The sequence below is a fragment of the Danio rerio genome, chromosome 7 (genome assembly GCF_049306965.1).
Source record: "Danio rerio strain Tuebingen ecotype United States chromosome 7, GRCz12tu, whole genome shotgun sequence".
Lineage (NCBI taxonomy): Eukaryota > Metazoa > Chordata > Actinopteri > Cypriniformes > Danionidae > Danio > Danio rerio.
This window is the reverse complement of record NC_133182.1, coordinates 71,580,283-71,585,782: the sequence shown is the minus strand read 5'-3', so window position 1 is coordinate 71,585,782 and position 5,500 is coordinate 71,580,283. Positions and strand designations below refer to the sequence as shown.

Here is a 5,500-nt window from a genome sequence, read left to right as displayed (position 1 = left end):
AAAGTGTGACCTTTTTCAGTGTTGTATTAATGCCATTTGAGGAATACATTATCTATTTCAGCTACAGTAACTTAGCACAATAGACTGATTTCATGCGGCTGCCATTTTCAAAAGTGAAATCAAGGCTGCGGTGTACCCGGAAGAATCGCTTGGAGTCACATACACTGTAAAAAAAAAAAGTTGAGTAAACTTAAAATAATTAGGCAACCTATCACACATAGCTTTTTGAGTTAACTCAACAAACAGGGTTTGAAGACCAGTGAACTCAAAATATTTTGTTGAATTCTTTAGTTCTCTGAACAAAAAGTATCATGTTCACCCAACAAGATATTTTTGTTTGCTGAACAAAAAATATCATGTTCAACCAACAGGATATTTTTGTTTGCTGAACAAAAAATATCATGTTCAACCAACAGGATATTTTTGTTTGCTGAACAAAAAATGTCATGTTCACCCAACAAGATATTTTTGTTTGCTGAACAAATATTATCATGTTTACTCAACAAGATCTTTTGTTTGCTGAACAAAAATTTTCACGTTTATTCAACAAGATCTTTTGTTTACTGAACAAAAATGATTATGTTTACCCAACAAGATTTTTTTAGTTTACTGAACAAAATAAAACAAACTGATTCATTATGCATTTACTATTAATTTTTAGGATTCAAATTAAATACACAAGAATAGTCAATTCACTTTTTTTTATTTTTAACTGTGTTCAAATCACAATCCAAAACATTTGCATACAAAATCAGCATTTGACATTAGCCGTGTTCAGCATTGGGCTAGTTTGTACACAACTAGTACTGAATGTTTCCAGATTTGAAAAGATTGTACACTGCCTCAACATAAAATAACTGGCAACCTTACTAAAACCAAGCTATTAGTGTGTCTAAACACTCAAACCAGGTGAATATACAATCATCTAATCAGAGTAAACCCTAAAAGCCACTCCATTCATACAGTCTTTAAAGTGTACTGCACTTTTGTCAACAAAGTACATAAAGTCCAAAAACAGACCTCAAAACATTGAAACAGTGGCACATTAGGAAGTGGTCACGGGTCAGTTGCCGTTACTGTGTGGAGTTTGAATGTTCTCCCTGCGTTCACGTGGGTTTCCTTTGGGTTCTCCGGTTTCCCCCACAGTCCAAAGACGTGTGGCACAGGTGAATTGGGTAGGCTAAAATTGTCCGTAGTGTATGTGTGAATGAGTGTGTATGGATGTTTTCCAGAGATGGGTTGCAGCCGGAAGGGCATACGCTGCGTAAAACAAGTTCATTGCGCTGTGGCGACCCCAGATTAATAAAGGGACTAAGCCGAAAAGAAAATGAATGAATGAATGAACTGAACTCTCGCAGATCATGTGCCACCAACCTCCATAAAACATGCTGAATCACTTAAAAAGTATATTTGAGTTCTTTTGGGTGTTCCATATTCAGTCTATACAAGAGGCTGAACAAGTAAGCGAAGGCTGCAGGCAGATGTGTGATATCCTGAAGTACTATGGCCTCCTCCAAGATTTTAGCGAGGTTCATCACATATTGCAGGGATGCAGAAGTGCCATTATCATCTTCCACCACAGTGAAGATTCCAATCCTTTAATCTCTGGTGCTGTGGTCTTCAGGGTCCGTGTCCTTATAGGAGATTAAGTAATGGGAAAATTAATTGATGTGTAATATTAATTACTACTTATTAATGTTATTACTATTATGCAAAGAAAATAAAAACATGTAATACTTTCGTACATACAAACAGTAACACTTTGAAAAGTCTATAATATATAATAATTGAACAATATATTGACAACTTTTTAATATTTAGCAATTTTTTAAACTTTTATTTTACATAAAATTGCAAAGATTTACTTTTATTTGATACAGTTTCAATTGTGAAAGTTGTTTATTGTCCTGTTTAGAATATAACTGAGCCTTTAATTGTCATTCATAAGGGATTTATAAAGCATAAATAGTCCTCACTTTAGATTAGGTCACAACTGGATGAAGTTAAGCTCATAAAGCATATACTAACATACAAAGTAACTATTATTACATACCTTAATATTAGGATATTTAAATGTTAATTTGAATAGTTTATTAATCGTGTACTTAAGCATTCTGAATGATCTTAAAAACACCAACTATTCTTAAATAACTGGTTTGTAAATAATGCAATACTTAAATTAGTAATACAAATAAATCATTAAAGTTAAAAAAAAATACAATCATTGAGCACTTCATGTAGAGTTATGCTTAACAGAAAATAAATTAACTATTCGCTAATACTAAATAAATTATTTATAGCGTGCAGCTATTAAAAGTGTTACCAAGCAGACTAATAAATGTAGAATAGGGTATGAAAATGGGTAACTTACCAGACATATCTTGAGAAAGCAAGCAGAATTTTTACGAAGAAAAATTGGCAATCCCTCAAGAGCTGCTCTTTCTCGATCGGTGACAATATCAGTGACCTAAAGGAAAGTCATTTACAAAGGGTGTTTTACAATCTTATTGTTTTGTAAGTAAAAATGTACTTAGTACATTTAAATGAGCATAGTATTTTATTCATGCTGTTGAAAAACACATGGCTTTATTTTTAAAAAAGAATTTTGTGGTTTCCATACAATGGAATTTGATAATGGTTGTGTTGGCAAATTTAGAAAAATGTTTAGTTTCATGTGACAATTACTTTGAGTTAAAAACTACAGCTATTATTTTCTATTTTCCTCTTTGAATGTATTCATTTGAAATGGTCACTCAAAACAAGTGAAACATCTGTTATTTATCTTACTTCCATCTCACAATCAAAACACAACTTGACACAATTAAAATTAATGCAAAAGGGCTGGACAATTAAATTGTTGCAATTACGTTTTATTAGACTGTATTACCTGAGCATGAAATTCTTGACAGGACAAAATATGTTGCACATGTTAAAAACATCAGACGGGTGTATAAGAAAAAAAAAATCTTAATAAGTACCTGCTCATCCATCTTGTTTAAAGTTGTATCCATCTCTGGACCCATTGAATCCCTTCTTTTCTGTAGAGTTTCAGGAGAGGTGCTGTATATTTATCAAGTCACTCGATTAACTGTCTCAGGAGATCTACATTACAGATCTGAGAAAACTCTGTGCAGATCTACAATATACAAAAAAAAACATACATATTAATTTTTACACATAAAATATATATATATATATATATATATATATATATATATATATATATATATATATATATATATATATATATATATATATGTGTGTGTAAATGTAAATATTTAAATGTTCAAATGCTGAATACAGATGTATTTTGAATTACCTATAATAATAATGTTGGTTGTTATTTTTAGCATTATCATTACTACCTTGAATGAAACCAAAGCAATTGCAATATAGTGACTTACCTCTTCCTTAAAGTCCAGGTTATCTCTCTCTAATTTCTTCCTGGCTAAATCTCAACAACTTCTTTTGGGCAAAGAGAAAAGGTTTCTTGCATCTGCTGGTGAATGACCGTCAAATTTCACTTATGATAACAAGTCTCACCTCCTCAAGGAAGTCTTGCATTGAATTATGTCATTGTCAATATTTCAGTCCTTTTGAGCAAAAAGAAAGAAAAATATATATTTAGCCCTTTATATTTTTATGTAAATAAAAGCTAGCTGACTGTTAAAGCAAGTTGGTCTGAATATGATAGACATTTAGTCGAGCTAACAAATCAAGCAATGAATTACATGAAAATCACACGACTTTCACACAAATTACACAGTTAAACACGTCACCGTTTGTTCCACTGGCTCTGGTTCGAAGGGAAAAAAGGTTATGATGTGCGCAATGCTGACAGCAATCTAGATAAACAGGACATAATGTTATATTTGACTTGGATACCTGATCTGGTATGTTATATGATACTCATTGTATTAATCGTGAGTTATTAAAGCAAATGACTCGATTGAAATCGCTATTTGTTTCAAATACATTCACTCTAAACTTTTATTGATGTAAATAGCCAAAACCAAGTGCACGAAACAAGTAACTCACGGCTAAATTATAACAAATAGTTCCGTATTAGGATACACGCGCACATCAAAGCCAACATATCAAATAATATAACGTTAGATGACAACAAAAAAAGACATACATACCTATGATTTAGCAGAAACGTCGTTGGCCTGCTCTTAACTAGGGATGGCTGACGTGAAACTGATGTTTTGACACAGTGTCGAGATCCCGAAGCGCAAGTGTTTCGAATCACTGCACCGAAGCATGATCCGAAGCACCCAAGTCACGTGACTAAAGTGTTTCGAAACACCTAGTCACGTGACTAAAGCGATTCAAAGCATCGATCAGCTTAGAAACGTTTCGAGACCTGGTGAATCCTAATTTGACTGCCAAGGTCTCCAAATTATTTCTGTCTCAAATGGCTTAGAGCACTGTGGGTTTGCTTATTGATTCTATGCTTAGCATGATGTTTTGGGTTCGAATCCCGACTTCGAAATCATGGTTTTATGTATTTTAATCATGTTTCTGTTTTGTGTAGCCTAAATAGGATACAGCTACAGTTACGCCATCAATTTAGCATCATTTTTGTAACACTGTAAAACAATAATAAATATTTTTACAGTATGGTTGGGTTTAGGGTTTGGGTAGACATTAATAAAATACAATAAATGGGAAATTTAATGAATAATATAAATAATTCTTGATAACTTCAGGCCACCGTTTTTGATCTAGCAACAACCCTGTTTTAAGACAAAAACAAGACATATTTATTCACAAATTGTTTATTCGGATATCAGACCAATGTTGAAACAAAACGATACAAGAGCAAAGCATTACCAACTGGTATTAAAACATTTTAAAACAACTGCTACTGACTGGCTTCGAAACCTACTACTCCTGCATGGATGTTTGACACCTTAACCACTGTACTATGTTACTTGTAGGATTCCACTTTCACAAAGTTGGGTTTAATCCCTCAATTTGTTCAATCGTTCTTTGCTGAAGCTGTTTCAGTGCAATATATATAAAAATGACCACTAAATGTCACTGTAGAGTGAGGTTTCGAAACGTTTCGAAGCTTCGACACATTTGCTTCGACTGTTTCAGTGTTTCACGAAGCCTCGCTTTGCCCACCACTACTCTTAACCGCTCTATCACGGTCTCTCATATCATTAATACACTGGTAAAATAGATCGGGCAGTCAGATGGGTAGCACATCGCACAAAAACATGTATACAATTATATACAATTGATTATGAAAACGATTGACACGTAGCTCCGCAGAAAGAAAGATGGTTCGTTTTGTCGCGCGCACGTGACAGGTACCCCCTGCAGTGAGCTATGGAAGTAAATTGCGCATGCGCCAGAAGCTTATAAGGCGCATGCGCCAACAAGAAGGGCACGCATCAACGCAAAACTAAGAATTTTGTATTAGTTCAACGAAATATTTTAAGTTTTTCACATTGAAGCACCATATTTGTTGAACAAACTAACTATTATT

The 5,500-nt window shown here is 33.5% G+C and overlaps 1 long non-coding RNA gene across 2 annotated transcripts; it reads right to left on the bottom strand.

Annotated features, from left to right (window-relative positions):
• Positions 1-686: 686 nt before the first annotated feature.
• Positions 687-4,284, bottom strand: LOC108190816 (uncharacterized). 2 transcript variants are annotated; one of them, XR_012382824.1, is made up of 6 exons: positions 4,143-4,284; positions 3,780-3,845; positions 3,405-3,593; positions 2,979-3,136; positions 2,372-2,467; positions 687-1,634 (listed from the first exon to the last, which is right to left on the bottom strand). It is a non-coding gene; the product is annotated as an uncharacterized lncRNA (long non-coding RNA). The 2 variants fall into 2 exon arrangements; XR_002459156.3 differs by lacking the exon at positions 3,780-3,845.
• Between the last annotated feature and the right edge of the window lie 1,216 nt (positions 4,285-5,500).